This window comes from Papio anubis, chromosome 6 (assembly GCF_008728515.1).
Source record: "Papio anubis isolate 15944 chromosome 6, Panubis1.0, whole genome shotgun sequence".
NCBI lineage: Eukaryota > Metazoa > Chordata > Mammalia > Primates > Cercopithecidae > Papio > Papio anubis.
Window position 1 is genome coordinate 4,869,903 of NC_044981.1, and position 21,903 is coordinate 4,891,805.

The 21,903-nt window shown below is 43.3% G+C and overlaps 1 long non-coding RNA gene across 1 annotated transcript; it reads right to left on the minus strand.

The window, feature by feature from the left end:
* Positions 1-17: 17 nt before the first annotated feature.
* LOC108585347 lies at positions 18-17,793 on the minus strand. The gene is made up of 4 exons (XR_004184514.1): positions 17,755-17,793; positions 3,169-3,309; positions 1,905-1,979; positions 18-122 (listed from the first exon to the last, which is right to left on the minus strand). It is a non-coding gene; the product is annotated as an uncharacterized LOC108585347 (long non-coding RNA).
* Between the last annotated feature and the right edge of the window lie 4,110 nt (positions 17,794-21,903).

The window sequence follows — 21,903 nt, forward strand, 5'->3', positions numbered from 1 at the left end:
CCCTTCCCTCCGGCCGCGTACCCGCTGCTGTGCGCCCCTGGTGGCGGTGGAGTAGGGCTGGCGGCGCCGGGCGGCTGAGACGTTCTTACACCCCACGCAGCAGGCAGCTCCCTGGTGGATGTCTGAAAATGTAAATTCACTGCCTCAAGTGGAAATATCCAGTCGCTGGGAACCTGGCTCTTGCCTTTTCAACGCCACCTTTCCTCCGTCCTCGCCATCCCTCGGAATTGCCCTAAACCCTCTATGGGCCCCGCCTCGGAGCGCCCCTTGGACCCCGGCCTGGCGCCGGCACATACCTCGGTCAGGCCCTTCAGAGGGACCGCTTCCTGCCACCGTTATGAAAGGAAAACATCGCATGGAAAGGCCCAGTTCCTTTAGTGTGTGGTCAAGAAATGTAGCCGCACAGTTAAGTAACCCCCTAAGCTGCTTTGGGGGGTCCACACCCAGCTGCTTTTCTGACTTCTCACACTGTTTGCTTCACAGGACTCTGTTACCCACTGGGGACCTCTTGGCCATTATTAACACAGGCCAACAGGACTAAAGGTTTGCCTCCGCCCTTCCCAAAACATCAGGGAGGTTTGTGCGGGACGGTAAAGCACAATTTTTGCCTTAGAATAGGACTCCTTTGAAACTACTATTGATTTCCCTTTTCAATAACCTTCAGAACCGCTTTTAACAATGTGGTGTTTCTGGGGGTTATAGTGATAATTCTCCTAAGTCATTTTTCCATTTAGTTTTTCTGTCACGGGCTTGGAGCGGTTAAGAGACTGCGGCTCCCAGCATGCGGTACGTTACCGATTCAGGGCAAAATCAAGTATGTTACTACATGCTTCTCAAACTAGAGAAGGCAGTCCACCCACTTTGGCCTCCCAGAGTGCTGGGATTACAGGCGTGAGTCACCACACTGGGTTGCAGTTAGTATTTGTGATGTTAGAAACTAAAGTGCTGGTAAACCTTGGAAAGAAAAATCTTGTGGTCTCTGAGAGCTTCAAATTTAATCTTGGCCTCATTCCCTAATCACATTGGAAGAAGAGAATATGTGAAAAATGGAAGTGATCAAAGGACGATGGGGTCCCAGGAGAGGGAAATCTCATGCCTTCTGATCTATTCACAGCTTTGACCTGCAGACCTTAGATATGGGAGGAATAGACTAAAAACAAACTGTCACTGTTGTTACTGTTTTGGAGATGGGGTCTCACTCTATCACTCAGGATGGAGTGCAGTCTCAGTTCACTGCGACCCCTGTTTCCCAGGTTCAAGTGATCTTCCCACCTTAGCCTCCTGAGTATCTGGGACTACAGGTGTGTGCCACCACACCCAGCTAATTTTTGTATTTTTTGTAGAGATTGGGTCTCTCTATGTTTCCCAGGCTGGTCTTGAACTCCTGGACTCAGGTGATCATCCACCTCAGCCTCCAAAAGTGCTGGGAGTAGAGGCACGAGCCACTGCATCTGGGAAAGCAAATTTCTTATTTTGCAGTTTGGCCTTGGGGCCTGAGTGCCAGGCTGTGATTGTCTGTTTCCTCTTTGGAGTGGGGAAATGTGTGAGTTGAAGCACCAGTCGCATACACACATATCTATATGCATTTCTGTACAACCCAAGAGATCCAACTTTAATAGGGGGAAAAGGAAATCAGAATGTAGAGGCAGCCTGCTGTTTACCAGTAACTTGTAATCAACATGTCATTGAGTCCCATCCGCAATGGGTGTGTGTATGAGTTAGCTATTGCTGCGTAACAAACCATCCCAAAACTTAATTAGCTTATAATTGAGCTGGTTAGCAATTTAGGCTGGGCTCAGCTAGGCCATTCTTCTGGTCTCAGCTCAGCTCCATGTGTGTGGTGTGTGTGGTGTGTGTGTGTTTTGCTCTGCTTCAGGGGGTGAGCTGGCTGTCAACTGGGGTACCTTGGTTCTCCTGCTTATAGTATCTCTTCCTCCAGCGGGCTAACATGGGCTTGTTCTCATGGAGATGAAAGCATTCTGAAAGAAAAAGCAGAAGCATTCAAGATCTTTTGAGCCTAACCCTGAAACTGGCACACTGTCATACTCTCTGCATTCTGCTGGCCAGAGTAAATAAGGCCAGCCCAGATACAAGACTTGGGGAAACAAATTCTGTTTATGGGAGCAGCTATAAAATCTCATTGCAAAGGTCATAGATAGGGAAGTATGAAGAATTGTTCTTATTTTTTCAATCAGTATCATTATGCCTTTTCTTGCAGATGAGGTTTACCTAATTGTTCCAAATCAAATTCAAAACCTTGAAGTTACTAAGTGACTAGGTTGTAACTCAGTAGTATCAACTGTACTTGACTCCAAAGCCCAGACACCTCTATAGACCACAGTACTCATACATCTCCCCTATTCCTTCAAGATTCTGGAGAGTGACACTTCTGTAAATGCCCATCTAGGGCTCTTCACTTATACCCATTGGGTATAATTCCCTCCAGAGAAAGCTGAACTGTCTTGGAAGAACTTAAAATAACTTAGGGAAACAGCTGAGGGCTGAGTTTAGAAATCAAGGCTCCAGCAATATATTTTTTATTTCTAATTATAGGGGAAATTTGAAAACACATATAGTGCACTCCATATGTTTGCAAATTCTTTGCGTCCATTTTTAGTATTTGTAGGCTATTTATGATTTTCAAAGCAAGCTAAATCAAACGGTGCCTGAAACAACCTCTTACTCTGAAAAGCAGGCAACATAAAGATAGATCTGCTGAGAAGACATTTCCACCTGCTGCAATTTAGACAAACAGCTGACTGTGTATTGAAGCAGTCCTTTGATTTTCACAGGGCAAAGCTCTTTCCAAGACCCCAAACTGAGGAACTGCCATGGGGCACACATGGAAATCACACACAGCTAATGCATCCCTCACTCTGAACCAGTGGTCCATATCCATGGCTGCACATTAAAATCACCTGGGGAGCTTTTAAAATTCCCAAAACCTAAGTTACAACAGACCTATTAAGTTGGATTCCCTGGAGTGGGACCCAGGCAACGGTGTCATTTAAAGCTCTCTATGTGGTTATATTGTGTGGTCAAGGCTGAAAAGCCACTGCTTTAAACCAGCATCTTTTGATGAACTAGTTGCAAATAATTTCTCAAATAAATGTAAAATGTTTGCTGCTGAATTGTAGGCTTTCAGTCTTATCTGTGGTACCTACTTACCATCTTTGTACAAACCAACTTCTGCTGCTTGTTTTGTTCCTGGTTCAACTCAGTTCCATGGGTATTGAGGGCATTTTATGTGCAGAAGAGTGTGGCAGGTGCCATGGCCTTGGTGAGCATCATTGTTGGGGAAGGACTTTGCTGGGAAAAAAAAAATTGTATTATAAAAACTCAAAACCATGCCATTTACCAAACTGAGGCAAAAATACAAATATCTGGGTGGTCACCTGAGAGAACATGAATAGATACCTTGGAATTTTAATATCCGTCTGATGACACCGTAAGTGAAGGTATTCCACTTTAAAAAAAAAATTCTGCTGTTATTCTCAGATATTGAGTTAGGATTTTTGTGTCAGCATGATGCTGGCTGGCCTCATCACTTGGGTTTGGAAGTGTTCTCTTCAATTTTTTTTTTTTTTTTGAGACGGAGTCTCGCTCTGCCGCCCAGGCTGGAGTGCAGTGGCGCGATCTCGGCTCACTGCAAGCTCCGCCTCCCGGGTTCATGCCATTCTCCTGCCTCAGCCTCCTGAGTAGCTGGGACTACAGGCGCCCGCCACCGCGCCCGGCTAATTTTTTGTGTTTTTAGTAGAGACAGGGTTTCACCGTGGTCTCGATCTCCTGACCTTGTGATCCGCCCGCCTCGGCCTCCCAAAGTGCTGGGATTACAGGCGTGAGCCACCGCGCCCGGCCTCTCTTCAATTTTTAAAAAGAGTTTGAAGAAGATTGGTGTTCTCCATTAAAGGTTTGGTAGAATTCACCAGTGAAGCCAACAGGTTCAGGGCTGTTTGTTTTTGGTCAGGAGGTTTTTGATTACCCGTTCAGTCCCCTTAATTATGGATCTATTCAGATTTTGTATTTCTTTGCAATTCAATATTTTGTGTCTCTAGGAATTTGCCCATTTTATCTAGGTTGTCCAGTTTGTTGGCATACAGTTGTTCATAGTGCAGTCTTGTAACCCTTTTTATTTCTCTAGAATTGATAGTCATGTCCCCACTTTAATTTTGATTTTAGTAACTTGCTTCTTCTGTCCTTTTTCTTAGTCAAACTAAAGGTTTGTCAATTTTGTTAGTCTTCTTGAAGAACTGACTTTTGGATTTGTTGATTTTCTTGTGTTTTTCTATTCTCCATTATTTATCTCTGCTCTAATCTTTACTATTTCCTCCTTCTACTAACTTTGGATGTAGTTCTTGTTCTCATTTCTTAAGTTGTAAAGTTAGGGTGTTGATTTGAAATCTTTCTTCCTTTTTAATGTAATATAGCTATAAATTTCCCCCTTAGGATTGCTTTCGAAGTGTCTCAGAAGTTTTAGTATGCTGTTTTCATTTTCACTGGTCTCTAGTACCTTCTAATTTCCCTTGATTTCTTCTTTGACCTGTGGTTGTTTAAGAATGTATTGCTCAATTTTTAAATTTTCCTTCTATTATTGATTTCTAACTTTGTCCTGTTGTGGTCAGGGAAGATACTATGTATGACAGCTATCTTTTTTTTTTTTCTTTCCCCAACACAGGGTCTCACTCTCTGTCACCCAGGCTGTAGTGCAGTGGCCCCATCTCGGCTCACCACAACCTCCACCTCCCGGGTTCAAGCGATTCTCCTGCCTCAGCCTCCCAAGTAGCTGGGACTACAGGTGTGCGCCACTACGCCCAGCTAATTTTTGTATTTTCAGTAGAGACGGGGTTTCACCATGTTGGCAAGGATGGTCTCTATCTCTTGACCCAGTGATCCACCTGCCACGGCCTCCCAAAGCTTTAGGATTACAGGCGTGAGCCACTGTGTCCAGCCGCCAGGCTAGTTTTTGTATTTTTAGTAGAGATGGGGTTTTCCCATGGTGGCCAGCCTGGTCTCGAACCTCTGACCTCAGGTGATCCACCCTCCTCAACCTCCCAAAGTGCTGGGACTGCAGGCATGAGCATTGTGCCCAGCCTTTTGCTATTACTTTTAATATATGCCTGAGAGCATTATGTCCCACGTTTCCCGCATTCCTGTCTTCTTTTGTATTTAGCTGACTTTTTTTGTGGTGAAAATTTTAATTTCCTTCTCTTTTTTGTTGGTATGTATAGTTATCTTTTTTGCAGGGTGGAGGGGTGGTTACCACCAAGGGGATCACATTTAGCATCTGAGTCTGTTCATTTAATTATTATGTAGTATTTAATGATAGGACCATACTGCAAGTTGTCCATTCTAGTCTTGATGGTCATCTTGTTTTTTTATTAATAAACTTTATTTTTTTAGGGCAATTTTAGGTTTACAGAAATATTGAGTAGAAAGTACACAGAATTCCCATGTAACCCTACCCCATACCAGTTTTATATTTTAGCCATTCTAACTAGGTGTGTAGTGGTATCTCATTGTTTTAATTTGCAGTTCCCTAATACCATATGATGTTGGGCACTTTTTAATATGGTTATCTGTCATCTGTATATTTTCTTTGGTGCTGTGTCATTTGCAAATATTTTTCTCCCACTCTGTGGCTTGTCTGTTCATTCTCTTAATGGTGTCTTTCACAAAGGCAAAATTTTAATGCAGTCAAGCTTATCAATTTCTTTCTTTCTGGTGTTGTACTAAGAAGTCATTGCCAAACATAAGGTCATATATATTATTTCCTATGTTACATTTTAGGAGTTTGATAGTTTTGCATTTTTTATTTAGGTCTGAGATCCATTTTGAATTAATTTTTCTGAAAGACGTCTGTCTAGATTCGTTTTTTTCTTTTCTGTGTTTTGTTGTTGTTGGTTTTATTGTTGTTGTTGTTTTTAGGCATGGGGATGTTTGGTTGGGCCAGCACCATTTGTTGGAAAAACTATCCTTTCTCCATTGAATTGCCTTTGTTTCTTTGTCAAAGATCAGTTGACTCTATTCGTGTAGGCCTGTTTCAGAGCTTTCTATTCTGTTCCATTGATCTGTTTTTCTGTTCTTTCACCAAATTGCCTTGCTATTTGGGATCTTTTGTGGTTCCATTTGAATTTTAGAATTGTTTTGTCTATCTCTGTGAAGAATGCCATTGGGATTTTGATAGGGATTGTACTAAATCTTCGCAATGTTGTATGGACATTTTAACAATGTTGATTCTCTCTATCAATGAGCATGGAATAGCTTTCCATTTATTTGTGTCTTCTTCAGTTTCTTTCATCAATGTTTTATAATTTTCAGTGTATTGATCTTTCACCTCCTTGTTAAATTTATTCCTAGGTATTTTTTATGCTATCGTAAATGGGATTGTTTTCTTGATTTATTTTTCAGCTAGGTCACTCTCTAGGTTTTGTATGTTAGTTTTGTATCCTGCAACTTTACTGAATTCATTTATTAGTTTTAACAGGTTTTTTCGAAGGAGTCTTTGGGGTTTTCCACATATATGATTATGTCATTTGCAAATAGATAATTTTACTTCAATGTGATTTGGATGTATTTTATTTCTTTTTCTTACATGATTACTCTTGATAGTATTTCTAGTACTCTATTGAATAGAAGTGAGTAGAGTGAGTATCCTTGCCTTGTACCAGATCGTAAATGAAAAACTTTCAGTTTCTCCCCATTGATTGTGATGTTAGCAGTTGGTTTTTAAATAAATGGCTTATGTTAAACTTTCCCTCTTTACCTAAACTGCTGAGAGTTTTTATTGAGAATGATTGTTGAACTTCGTCAAATGCTTTTTCTGTATTGATTGAGATAATCACATAGTTTTTGCCTTTCAGTATGTTCATGTGGTGCATCACATTGATTTGCGTGTGCAAACCAGTTTTGAATGCCAGGGGTGAATCACACTTGGTCATAGTATATGATCTTTCTGATGTGTCATTGAACTTGGTTGGCTAATATTTTATTGAGGATTTTTGTATCAAAGCCCATCAGAGACGTTGACTTATAGTTTCCTTTCCTTGTGGTGTCTTTGTCTGGCTTAGGTATCAAAGTGATGCTGGCTTTGTAAAATGTTTTAGGAAGTATTCCCTCTAGCTTTATTTTTTTGACAAATTTAAGAAGTTTTTTGTTTATTTTTGTTTTTGTTTTTGTTTTGTTTTGTTTTGTTTTGAGATGGAATCTCACTCTGTCACCCAGACTGGAGTGCAGTGGCAAGATCTTGGCTCACTGCAACCTCAGCCTCCTGGGATCAAGTGATTCTCTTGCCTCAGCCTCTCGAGTAGCTGGGATTACAGGTGTGCACCACCACACCCAGCTAATTTTTGTATTTTTAGTAGAGACGAGGATTCACCATGTTGGCCAGATTGGTCTTGAACTCCTGACCTCAAGTGATCCACCCACCTTGGCTTCTCAAAGTGTTGGGATTACAGGTGTGAGCCACTGTGCCCGGCCAAGAAGTATTGTCATTAATTCTTTTTTGAAGGTTTGGTAGAATTCAGCTGTGAAGCTATCTGGTCCCAGGCTTTTCTTTTTTGGGAGACCTTAAATTATTACCTCATTCTTGTTTGGTATTTTCTTTTCAGGCTTTCCATTTCTTCTGATTCAACCTTGGTAAGTTGTCTTTTTCTAGGAATTTATTAGTTTCCTCTAGATTATCAAATTTACTGGCATATAATTGTTCACAGCAATCCCTTATGATGCTTTTTATTTCTTTTCTTTTCTTTCTTTTTTATTTTTATTTTTGAGACAGGGTCTTGCTCTGTCACCCAGGCTAAAGTGCAGTGGCGTGATGACAGCTCACTGCAGCCTTGACCTCCCAGCTTAAGTGATCCTGCTGCCTCAGCCTCCTGAGTACCTGGGACTACAGGCATGTGCCACCACACCTAGCTTATTTTTGTATTTATTGTAGTGATAGGGTTTCACCATGTGACCCAGGCTGGGTCTTGACACCTGAGCTCAAGTAATCTGCCTGCCTCGGCCTCCCAAAGTGCTGGGATTACAGGCGGGAGCCACTGTGCCTGGTGATCCTTCTTATTCCTCAGACATCTATTGTAATGTCTCCATTTTCATATTTGATTTTACATATTTGAGTCTTCTCTCTTTTTTCCCTCAGTGTAGCTAAAGGTTTGTTGATTTTATTTATTTATTTATTTTTAAAAAACAACTTTTATTGACTTTTTTCCATGATTTTTCTGTAGTCTATTTGATTTATTTTTGTTCTGATCTTATTTCCTTTCTTCTGCTAACTTTGGGATTAGTTCTTTTTCTAGTTCCTTGAGACATAATGTTACACTGTTTGGGATCTTTCTTCTTTTTTAATGTAAGCACTTATTGTTATAAAATTCCTTCTCAAAACTGCTTTTGCTGAATCCTGTAGGTTTTGGTATGTTGTGTTTCTATCATTGTGTCAAGATTTTTTTTTAATTGAGACAGAGTCTCACTCTGTTGCTTAGGCTGGAGTGCAGTGGTGCGATCTTGGCTCACTGCAAACTCTGCCTCCCAGGTTCAAGCGATTCTCCTGCTCAGTCTCCTGAGTAGTTGGGATTACAGGCATGCGCCAGGATGCCCAGCTAATTTTTGTATTTTTAGTAGAGACGAGGTTTCGCCATATTCGCCAGGCTGGTCTCAAACTCCTGACCTCAAGTGTTCCTCCTGCCTCAGCCTCCCAAAGTGGTGGGATTACAAGCATGAGCCATAGCACCTGGCCTGTGTCAAGATATTTTTACATTTCCATTTTGATTTCTTTTTTGACACTTTGATTGTTCAGGAGCATGTTGTTTAATTTCTACATATTTATGACTTTTCCAAAATTCCTCTTGTTTTAATTTTTAGTTTTATACCATTGTGGTCAGACACAATACTTGATATCATTTTTATCTTCTTAAATTTGTTAAGACTTGTTTTGTGGCCTAATGTATGGTCTATCCTGGAGATATTTCTTATGCACTAATAGAAGAATGTATATTCTGCTGCAGTTGGATAAAAAATTATATATATATAATGTTAGGTCCATTTTGTATAAAGTGTAGTTCAATTTCAGTATTTCTGAGAGGTGAGGCCAACTGGACCTCGTGGGTTGAGTAGGGACTTGGGGAATTTTCCTGTCTTACAAGAGGATTGTAAACCACACCAATCAGCGTTCTGTATAACACACCAATCAGCACTCTATAAAACGCACCAATCAGCAGGATTCTAAAAGTAGCCAATCATGGGGAGGATTGAAAAAAGGGTACTCTGATAGGACAGAAGTGGAACACGGAAGAGGACAATAAGGAAATAAGAGCTGGCCACTTCAGCAGCAGCGGCAACCCGCTTGGGTACCCTTCCACACTGTGGAAGCTGTGTCTTTTCGCTCTTCACGATAAACCTTGCTACTGCTCATTCTTTGGGTCCGTTCCACCTTTAAGAACTGTAACACTCACTGCGAAGTTCCACGGCTCCATTCTTGAAGTCAGCGAGACCATGAACCCACCGGCAGGAACCAACTCTGGACACATCTTGGGGACTCGTCGAGGATATTGCCACGCGGTGAGTACCACTGGACCCCTTTCACTTGCTTTTCTGTCCTATTTTTCCCTAGAATTCGGGGGCTAAACAGCAGGCACCTGTCAGCCAGTTAAAAGTGACTGCCAGACTAAAGACACAGGTGTCAGTCTTTCTGGGAAAGGGCTCTCTAACAACCCCCAAACTTTTCGGAGTTGGGAGCGTTGGTTTGCCTGGAACCAGCTTTCGCTTTTCCTGCACTTCTGGGCTGAGCCAAGGGTCAACAGAAAGGAAAGCCATTCAGCTCCAGGGTCCTGACAAAACGCTGGATGACCCTGCAGACTTGAGTGGAGCTCTCAAAGTTATGTCGCTCAAGCGAGACTCGCCCATCTATCCTATCTATCCTGACCCTTGTCTTCTGGGTCCTAATGCCTGTCAGACAAATTACCTCCTGCCTCTCTTCTCTGAGGCTAATCCTGCTTCTAAAAACCACTTCGTGTCCCTGGTGCTCTTCTAGTTTCTCTTATAAGGATGATTTCTAATATAAATTTCCGACTCTGTTCCCTTCTTTAGGCACCTGGACTCACCAACCAGAAAGAGCCAAATTCTTCAATGGGAAATAGGTGCCCTGGGGAACATAACTTTTGCCCAAAGGCCCGTTGGTGGGGTGGACTATCTGGAATTTTAGGATCCTTCCTCAGACTAGTAGGCCTAATGAAGGCTATTCCCAAAGCTAGGATATAGGGAGCCTCAGAAATTATAGACTCCAAAATTGGGGGGGATGTCCTTCCTATTCATATGATGAGAAGTGAGGACAAAAGGCATCACTCTCCCAACCCTGGAGATCCCTTCCCTTCCTCAAGGTATGGCCCTTCACTCCATTTTGAGGCATATGATCTTTATATGACAAAAGTCAGCTCCCAATACCAACAGGAGAAAACAATTAGGACTCTAACTAACAGGTTTTCAAGAATGTGTTGGTAAGGGCCACTAAATCTGACCTTTCTCAGTCCTCTTTGTGGTCTAAGAGGAAAGGCAAGGGTGCAGGTTTTCGAGAATGCGTTAGTAAGGGCCACTAAATCCAACCCTCCTCAGTCCTCTTCGTGGTCTAGGAGGAAATCACGTGTTTTCGCGGCTGCTTTGGTAAGCACAACTATTCCGAACAGCAGGGTCAGGGACCCTGGTGGGTTCTTGGGCAGAGGTGGAGCGGTGGGCGCTGATAAACAGACCAAAACCTTGGGCAGTTTTTTTTCTGCTTTAGATGGGAAACACTCAGGCATCAATAAGCTCACCCTTGAAATGCATCCTAAGCCATTGGGAGCAATTTGACCCACAAACCCTGAGAAAGAAGCAGCTTATTTTTTTCTGCATTACAGCCTGGCCCCCAAGATTCTCTCTCTGATGGGGAAAAATGGCCACCTGAGGGAAGTATAATTACAATAATATCCTGCAGCTTGAACTTTTCTGTAGGAGGGGAGGCAAACGGAGTGAAATACCTTATGTCCAACCTTTCTTTTCATTGAAGGATAATCCACAACTATGCAAATCTTGCAATCCACATTCCACAGGAGGACCTCTCAGCTTACCCCCATATCCTAGCCTCCCTAAAGCTCCCTTTTATAAATTAATCATGAGCCTCCTCTAATCTCCCCCACCCAGAAGGAAACAAGCAGAGAAATCTTCAAGGGACCACAAAACCCCCCAGGCTATCGGTTTTGTTCCCTTCAAGCTGTAGGGGGAGGGGAATTTGGCCCAACCCAGGTACATGTCCCCTTCTCCCTCACTGATTTAAAGCGTGTCAAGGTAGACAAAACCTTGTGGAAGTTTTCAGATGATCCTGATAGGTATATAGGTGTCTTACAGGGTCTAGGGCAAACCTTCGACCTCACTTGGAGAGATGTCATGCTTATTGTTGGATCAAATCCTGGCCTTTAATGAAAAGAATGCGGCTTTAGCTGTAGCCTGAGAGTTTGGAGATACTTGGTATCTTAGTCAAGTAAATGGTAGAATGACAGCCAAAGAAAGGGACAAATTCCCTACCAGTCAGCAGGCCGTCCCCAGTATGGATCCCCACTGGGACCTAGACTCAGATCATGGGGACTGGAGTTGTAAACTTCTGCTGACCTGTGTTCTAGAAGGACTAAGGAGAATTAGGAAAAAGCCCATGAATTATTCAATGATGTCTCCCATACTCAGGGAAAGGAAGAAAATCCTACCACCTTCCTTAAGTAGCTACAGGAGGCATTAAGAAAATATACTCCCCTGTCACCAGACTCCCTCGAGGGTCAGTTGATCCTAAAAGATAAGTTTATTACCCAATCAGCCACAGATATCAGGAGAAAGCTTCAAAAGCTAGCCCTGGGCCCTGAACAAAATTTGGAAGCATTATTAAACCTGGCAACCTTGGTGTTCTATAATAGGGAACAAGAGGAACAGGCTGAGAAGGAAAAGTGAGATAAGAGAAAGGCTGCAGCCTTAGTCATGGCCCTCAGACAGACAAACCTTGGTGGTTCAGAGAGGACAGAAAATGGAGCAGGCCAATCACCCGGTAGGGCTTGTTATCAGTGTGGTTTGCAAGAACACTTTAAAAAAGATTGTCCAATGAGAAACAAGTCTCCCCCTCACCCATGTCCACTATGCTAAGGCAATCACTGGAAAGCACACTGCCCCAGAGGACAAAGGTTCTCTGGGCCAGAAGCCCACAACCAGATGATCCAACAACAGGACTGTAGGTGCCCCGGGCAAGCGCCAGCTCATGTCATCACTCTCACTGAGCCCCAGGTAAGTTTAACCATTGAGGGCCAGGAAATTGACTTATTCCCGAACACTGGCGTGGCTTTCTCAGTGTTAATCTCCTGCACTGGATGGCTGTCCCCAAGGTCTGTTACCATCCGAGGAATCCTGGGACAGCCTGTAACCAGGTATTTCTCCCACCTCCTCAGTTGTAACTGGGAGACTTTGCTGTTTTCACATGCCCTTCTTGTTATGCCTGAAAGTCCCAAACCCTTATTAGGGAGGGATGTATTTACCAAAGCTGGAGCTATTATCTATATGAATATGGGGAACAAGTTAACCATTTGTTGTCACTTACTTGAGGAGAGAATCAACCCTGAAGTCTGGGCATTAGAAGGACAATTCAGAAGGGCAAAAACTGCCTGCCCAATCCAAATCAGGCTAAAAGACCTCACCACTTTTCCTTATCAAAGGCAATATCCCTTAAGGCCTGAAGCTCATAAAGGATTACGGGATATTGTTAGACATTTAAAGGTTATAAGGCTTAGTAAGAAAATGCAGCAGTCCCTGCCACACCCCAATTCTAGGGTACAAAAACCAAATGGTCAGTGGAGACTAGTGCAAGATCTTAGACTCATCAATGAGGCAGTAATTCCTCTATACCCAGTTGTACCTAACCCCTATACCCTGCTCTCTTAAATACCAGAGGAAGCAGAATGGTTCACTGTTCTGGACCTCAAGGATGCCTTCTTCTGCATTCCCCTGCACTCTGACTCCCAGTTTCTCTTTGCCTTTGAGGATCTCACAGACCACACATCCCAACTTACATGGATGGTCTTGCCTCAAGGGTTTAGGGATAGCCCTCATCTGTTTGGTCAGGCACTGGCCCAAGATCTAGGCCACCTCTCAGGTCCAGACACTCTGGCGCTTCCATATGTGGACGATTTACTTTTGGCTACCAGTTCGGAAGCTTCATGCCAGCAGGCTACTCTAAATCTCTTGAATTTTCTAGCTAATCAAGGGTACAAGGTGTCTAAATCGAAGGCCCTGCTCTGCCTACAAGCCAAATATCTAGGCCTAATCTTAGCCAGAGGAACCATGACCCTCAGCAAAGAACAAATACAGCCTATACTGGCTTGTCCTCACCCTAAGACATGAAAACAGTTGTGGGGGTTCCTTGGGATCACCAGTTTTTGCTGACTATGGATCTCCCCGGATATAGTGAGATGGGCCAGGTCCCTCTATACTCTAATCAAGGAGACCCAGAGGGCAAATACTCATCTAGTAGAATGGGAACCAGAGGGAGAAACATCTTTCAAAACCTTAAAGCAGGCCCTAATACAAGCTCCAGCCTTAAGCCTTCCCACAGGACAAAACTTCTCTTTATACATCACAGAGACAGCAGGAATAGCTCTTGGAGTCCTTATTCAGGCTCGTGGGACAACCCCACAACCAGTGGCATACCTAAGTAAGGAAATTGATGTAGTAGCAAAAGGCTGGCCTCACTGTTTATGGGTAGTTGTGGCAGTGGCCATCTTAGTATCAGAGGCTATCAAAATAATACAAGGAAAGAATTGTATTACTCATCTGGACTACTCATGATGTAAATGGCATACTAGGTGCCAAAGGAAATTTATAGCTATCAGACAACTGCCTGCTTAGATGCCAGGCACTACTCCTTGAGGGACCGATGCTTCAAATATGCATGTGTGCATCCCTCAACCCTGCTACTTTTCTCCCAGAGGATGGGGAACCAATCGAGCGTGACTGCCAACAAATTGTAGCTCAGACTTATGCCACCTGAGAGGATCTCTTTGAAGTCCCCTTAACTAATCCTGACCTTAACCTATATATACCGATGGAAGTTCATTTGTGGAGAATGGCATGTGAAGGGCAGGTTATGCCATAGTTAGTGATGTAACTGTACTTGAAAGAAGCCTCTTCCCCCAGGGACTAGCACACAGTTAGCAGTACTACTGCTGCTTACCTGAGCCTTAGAACTGGGAAAGGAAAAAAGAATAAATGTGTATACAGATAGCAAGTATGCTTATCTAATCCTGCATGCCCATGCAGTAATATGGAAAGAAAGGGAGTTCCTAACCTCTGGGGGAACCCCCATTAAATACCACAGAGAAATCATGGAGTTATTGCACACAGTGCAGAAACCCAAGGAGGTGGCAGTCTTACAATGCCGAAGCCATCAAAAAGGTGAAGGAGAAAAGGCAGAAGGAAACCATTGGGCAGATGCTGAGGCCAAAATTGCTGCAAGGTGGAACCTCCCATTAGAAATACCTACAGAAGAACCCTTGGTATGGAGCAACTGTCTCCAAGAGATTAAGCCCCAGTATTCCTCAACCAAAACAGAATGGGGACTTTCATGGGGGCACAGTTTTCTCCCCTTGGGGTGGTTAACGACAGAAGAGGGAATGGTACTGATACCCGAAGCCAGCCAGTGGAAAATACTTAAGAACCTCCACCAAACTTTTCATATGGGTATTGAGAACAATCATCAAATGGCCAAATCCCTATTTACAGGGCCAAATCTCCTCCGGACCATCCAACAAGTAGTCAAAGCCTGTGAGGTGTGCCAAAGGAATAATCCCCTGGTCCATTGTAAGGCCCCTCTGGGGGAAAAAAAGAATAGGGCACTATCCTGGAGAGGACTGGCAATTAGACGTCACCATATACCTAAGTCAAGGGGATTTCAATACTTGTTGGTCTGTGTTGATACCTTTACAAATTGGATAGAAGCTTTCCCCTGCAAGATAGAGAAGGCTCAGGAAGTGGTTAAAGTCCTAATTCATGAAATAATTCCTAGATTTGGGCTTCCCCAAAGCTTACAAAGGGAAAATGGTCTGGCTTTTAAAGCCAGTAACTCAGGGAATTTCCAGGGCGCTAGGGATACAATATGACCTTCACTGCTCCTGGAGGCCACAATCCTCAGGGAAGGTCGAGAAGGCAAATGAAACACTCAAGAGGCACTTAAGGAAACTAATACAAGAAGCTCATCTCCCATGGCCTACCCTCTTGCCCATGGCCTTGTTGAGAATCTGAAATTTTCCTCACAAAATGGGGCTCAGTCCATATGAAATGCTGTATGGACGACCTTTTCTCACAAATGACCTCTTACTTGATCAGGAAACAGCCAACTTGGTCAAGGATATAACTTCCTTGGCAAAATATCAACAAAAGCTTAAAAATCTACCCGAGGGCCGGGCGCGGTGGCTCAAGCCTGTAATCCCAGCACTTTGGGAGGCCGAGACGGGCGGATCACGAGTTCAGGAGATCGAGACCATCCTGGCTAACAGAGTGAAACCCCGTCTCTACTAAAAACACAAAAAATTAGCCGGGCGAGGTGGCGGCGCCTGTAGTCCCAGCTACTCGGGAGGCTGAGGCAGGAGAATAGCGGGAACCCGGGAGGCGGAGCTTGCAGTGAGCCGAGATCCGGCCACTGCACTCCAGCCTGGGCGACAGAGCGAGACTCCGCCTCAAAAAAAAAAAAAAAAAAAAAAAAAATCTACCCGAAAGATGTTACAGAGACAAGGAAACAGAGTTGTTCCAACTGGGAGATCTATTGTTGGTCAAGTCCCTCCCCTCTATGGATTCCCTGTGGGAAGGACCATACTCTAATCCTCTCTACCTCCACTGTAGTTTAGACAGCAGGAGTGGAATCTTGGACTTATCACACCCAAGTTAAACTTTGGACACCCCCTGAAGAACCTGCGGACTGTCAGCTCAGGAGTCCCAAGATCAGCCAGACCAGCCTTGATACACCTGTGAACCATTGGAGGACTTGCATCTCCTATTTCAGAAGGAAACATCCCAGACTAAAAAGGCTCCTACAGCTGATCCTGAGGAAAAACCCCTTCCTACTTAAAAAAGATAAGTGAAACCCTACATAATCTTTAACACCTCTCTTTGCCCCTTTAATGGAATCCTTTTACTGTTTCATCACATTATTGAGCAGTATATTAACCATACTCTTTGCAGTAGGACTGTATACTGTAGCTCCTGCTGGGATGAAAATCCTAATCACATCAACCTTTTATCCATCATCCTTCCTTTGGACAGCAATTACTCCCGCCTTTAACTCAGACTGGATCAAACGATCTTATCTTCCAGGGCACCCTCTTTTCCTTCCCACTTACTCTTTGCCTATCTATCCCTCCTGCTTCTTGGGCTACCCCACATAGTCGCCCCTCCCCTTCTCTAGCTCCTAATTACCTCTACAAGACTCTCAACCCACTCTCTGTTAAACCAGTCCAATCCTTCCCTGGCAAATGACTGTCGGCTTTATATCCCTCTATCAGCCACTGCTTACGTTGTCACTCCCATTCCTGCAAAAACTGGGTCTTTACTAACTTAACCTACCACCCCTGTTATGAAGGAAAAGACCCTTTCCAACTTCTAAGTATGCAATCATTAGCCAACTTCTCCATCTCTGATAGGACCAAAAATACCCTAACAGGATGCACAATCCAGCTTTTACGCTCTCACATTTCCAACCTCACCTATTACATGAGCAATGAAAAGCCCATACACGGCCCTGTAACCACGAATACCATCTTAACTTTCCAAGCCTCTTTATGCATCCAATGCAACCTGTTATCAGGCCTGCCCCTGGGGCACCTACTATCCTATCAGTGTAATTACACCCTACAACTTCAAGCCCCAAATGATCATAGTAACTTCCAAGTCACCCAAACAGTTCCATTCAGATGGCTTGTCCGCTTCTCAGGGCCCCCCAAAATCTTCACCTCCTCCCTGCTTAACAAGTAGTCTGGGTTTTGTAATGGCAAACATACTTCCTGCATGATCATTCACCCCTGGACCCCCTGCAGCAGCGCCCCCACCATTAATGAATGCCTTCTCATCCCCTCTTTCAATTACTCTCTTGAATGGTTCCTAGTAGACATAAAATGTTTTTTTTTCCTCCAGTGGGAAAATAGAACACAGGGAGCCACTCATTTGGTCCCAATACCCCTTTCCAGCTGCTCACTGGAACTACCTTGGCTAGTACTCTAGGAGTATGGGAAAATGAAAAAAACAAACTCTCACACCTTTTTAACATACAGAACCAATTCTGTCTACCCAGCCAAAGCATATTCTTCTTATGTGAAACTTCAGCCTATATCTGTCTCCCCATTAACTGGACAGGCACCTGCACCTTAGTCTTCCTAAGTCCCTACATTGACATTGCCCCAGGAAATGAGACCCTATCAGTGCCCCCTCAAAGCTCAAGTCCCTCGGGGCAGAGCCGTACAACTAACACCCCTACTTTTAGGATTAGGAATGGCCACTGCTACAGCAACCAGAATAGCCACTTCATTATCCTACTTCTGGATATACTGCTGGCTAGGGTGGCCAGCTTTTATTCCCTTATTGTCCCCTCCCATGTTCCATTTCCGTCCTATCAGATTTATCTACTTCTTTATCTACTTCATTATCGTACTACCATACACTCTCAAAGGATTCCTCAGACAGTTTGCAAGACATAACAAAATCTATACTTACTCTACAATCCCAAATAGATGCTTCGGCAGCAGTGACTCTCCAAAACCACTAGGCCTAGACCTCCTCACTGTTGAGAAAGGAGGACTTTGAACCTTCTTAGGGGAAGAGTGTTGTTTTTACACTAACCAGTCAGGGATAGTATGTGACGCCACCCAGTGTTTACAGGAAAAGGCTTCTGAAATCAGACAAAGCCTTTCAAACTCTTATACCAACCTCTGGAGTTGGGCGACATGGCTTCTCCCCTTTCTAGGTCCCATGACAGATATCTTGCTATTACTCGCCTTCGGGACCTATATTTTTAACCTCCTTGTCAAATTTGTCTCTTCCAGTATCGAGGCCGTAAAGCTACAGATGGTCTTACAAATGGATCCCCAAATGAGCTCAACTCACAACTTCTACTGAGGACCCCTGGACCAACCCACTGGCCCTTTGGCCTAGAGAGTTCCCCTCTGGGGGATGCTACAACTGCAGGGCCCCTTCTTTGCCCCATCCAGCAGGAAGTAGCTAGAGCGGTCATTGCCCAGTTCCCAACAGCAGTGGAGGTGTCCTGTTTAGAGGGGGGATTGAGAGTTGAGGCCAGCTGGACTTCCTGGGTTGAGTGGAGACTTTGGGAACTTTTCTGCCTTACAAGAGGATTGTAAAATGCACCAATCAGCGCTCTGTAAAACGCACCAATCAGCAGGATTCTAAAAGCCAGTCACAGGGAGGATAGAAAAAAGGGCAATCCGATAGGACAGAAATGGAACATGGGAAGGGACAATAAGGGAATAAAAGCTGGCCACCGCAGCCAGCAGTGGCAACCTGCTCAGGTCCCCTTCCATGCTGTGGAAGCTTTGTCTTTTTGCTTTTCACAATAAACCTTGCTACTGCTCACTCTTTGGGTCCATGCCATCTTTAAGAGCTGTAACACTACGAGAATCCGTGGCTCCATTCTTGAAGTCAGCAAGACCATGAACCCACCAGCAGGAACCAACTCCGGACACATCTCCTTAGTAATATTGTATCTGGTTGGTCTGCCCATTGTTGAAAGTGGGTTACTGAAGTCCCCTACTATTATTGTTTTGCTATTTCTCTCTTCTTGTTCACTAGTATTTGCTTTATACATATAGATACTCTGATATTGGTTGCATATATACTTAAAATTGTTATGTCCCCTTGATGAATTGAGTTCTTTATTATTAAATAATGACCTTCTTTGTCTTTCATGAGAGTTTTTGACTTGAGGTCTATTTTATCTGATGTCAGTATAGCTACTCCTGCTCTGTTTTGGTTACCATTTGCATGGAATGTCTTCTTCCATCTCTTCACTTTCAACTTATGTGTCCTTAAAGCTAATAGAGTCTCTTGTAGCCAGCATATAGTTGGATCTTATTTTTATCTATTCAGCCACTCTGTGTCTTTCATTGGATAATTTAATTCACTTGCATTCAAAGTAATTATTGATGGGTAAGGATTTACTATTGCAATTTTATAAGTTGTTTTCTAGTTGTTTTGTACATCCCTTGTTTCTTTTCACTTGTCTACCTCTGTGATTTGGTTATTCTCTGTAGTGCTAAGTTTTTATTCCTTTCTCTTTATCATTTATATATCTGCTATAGTGTTTCGTTTAGTGGCTACCATGAGGCTTACATACAACACCTTATAATAGATTATTTAATACTGATAACAACTTCAGTTGCATACAAAAACACTAGACTTTTACCCTGCACCTCACAATTTATAGTTTCAATGTATAATTTACATCTCTTTAACGTTGTATTTACCTTAACTTATTGTACTTATGGTTATTTTTGTCAATTTTGACTTTTATCTTTCATTCTAGACATATAAATGAGTTATAAGCCACCATTATGGTATTGGAGTGTTCTGAATTTCACTATATATTTACCTTTACCACAGTATATTTTTTACCTTCTTACGTTTTCTTGTTAGTAATTAGTATCCTTTTTTTCCCACTTGAAGAACCTTCTTAATTTCTTGTAAGGCAGGTCTAGTGGTGATGAATCCCCCCATCTTTTGCTTGTCTGGTAAAGACTGTTTCTCCTTCATTTCTGAAGGACACTTTCATTGGGTATTATATTATTGGCTGACAGTTTTCTTATTTCAGCACTTTGAATATATCATCTCATTCTTTCTTGAGCTGCAAAGTTTCTGTTAAGTCCATGGACAGTCTAACAATAATTCCTTTATATGTGGCATATTGCTTTTCTCTTGCTGCTTTTACAATTCCCTATTTGTCTCTGACTTTTGATAGTTTGACTACAATATGCCTCAATGAGTGCCTTTCTGGGTTAAACCTGTGTGGGAACCTTTAGCTTCGTGGATCTGGATGTCCATATCTTTTCCAAGACTTGGGAAGTTTTCAGTGATTATTTCATTAAATAAGCTTCATGTCCTTTACTGTATCTTTTCTTCTTCTGAAACTCTCATAGTGTGATTGTTTGTTTGCTTAATGGTTTCCCTTGAGTCCCATAGGCCTTCTTCACTCTTTTTAGTTTTTTTTTTCTTTTTCTTTCTCTCTCTCTCTCTCTGTTTTTTTTTTCTTTTTTACCTCTGAAGGAGTAGATTCAAAAGATCTATCTTCAATTTAACAGATTCTTCTGCTTGATCTAGTCTGCTGTTGAAGCTCTCTGTTGTATTTTTTGTTTTATGCATCTGATTATTCAGTGTCAGGATTTCTATTTAGTTCTTTTTTATATTTATCTCCTTGTTGAATTTCTCATTCAGATCATGAATTGTTTTCTTGATTTTGTTGAATTGTCTATCTGTGTTCTATTATATCTCATTGAGTTTCCTTAAGATCATTATTTTGAATTTCTTTTTGAGCATTTCATAAATCTCCTTGTCTTTAGGGCCAGTTACGGGAGAACTATTGTATTCCTTTCGTGGTAACATGTTTCATTGTTTTGTTTTGTTCTTACTTCTGTGTCCTTGTATCGATGTCTGAACACCTGGTGGAACAATGACCTCATTCAAACTTTACAGAATGGCTTTTATAGAGAGAGTTTACTTGCAGATGTGTCAGGGTAGTACCAGTTGGAAAGGGTTTGGTGGCTCTGAATTCAAGTGGACCCAGTGAAATAGCCTTCCTACAACCGTTTCAGCTGTGATCAACATCAATGACTGCGAGTGCCTCATTGGCCTAAGCTACAGGAGTTTGTGGCAGTGGCAGCAGCAGCTCGTGATGTTATATTGTTTAGTGACAAGGGACTTGGGAGTCTTCCTGTTCTCATTTTCTTTACAATGGGGAGTCATAGCTCAGGAAACTCCCCTTGGCAATGGGTCTGATATTGTTTATAAGCAGCCACAGTGACACTGGGTTTCAGGGTGCAAGTGATCAGAGTAGTGTGGAGCCAGGGTCCTGGGCTTAGAGTCTTGAAAGCCTTCTGTGGTCCCTGGGACTTGGGGCATAGGTTCACTTTCAGGGGCATAGGTAGATGCAGATTGCCCACAAAGCCAAAGCATGTGACTCTGAAGGACACCCCAACAGCTTGGGTCCACAGGGATGGGTTTTAGTTGTGACTCTGACCCTGGGAGACAGAGCATAGCACTGGGCTGGCCCTAGGGAACGGGTTTTGGGCCCTCAGGTACAGGGCACAGCTGCAGTTTGGGACCCAGAGCCCAGTAGGGCACAGTGGCAACTTACACCCTGGAGGATGAAGCACCATGAAGTAGTGACTCTAAATCTGGCCGTGGTAGGGCACAACAGTATCCCAAGCTCTCTGAGGCCAGATGTCGTGGCAGGAAGGACCCAGAAATGGTGAAGCACAGCTGTGACTGGAACTTCAGAGGGCAGAAAGTACAGTGATGACTCAGCTCCCCAGACAGTGTGTTTTGGCGGCTCATACTCTGGAGAGCTAGCTCGGTTTTAAAGAAACAGGGTGTTACAGTTGTTTGGTTTGGAATACCGGGATCTCACCTCAGCCAATGCTTTGTTTCCCTAGGACATGAAGTGCCACATCAGCTCAACCCTGGGAGCCCTGGATGCTCAGCTCAGGTAAGGCATCGATTCCCCATGAAGTAGGGTTCCTCTTCAATTCAGGCTCTGGGGCCATTACTGCTTTGGATGGCCAAGGCACCATTTCCATGGGAGGCAGGGCACCACTACAACAACAGCCCCAGGGATTATGAATGCTCTGTATAGCCAAG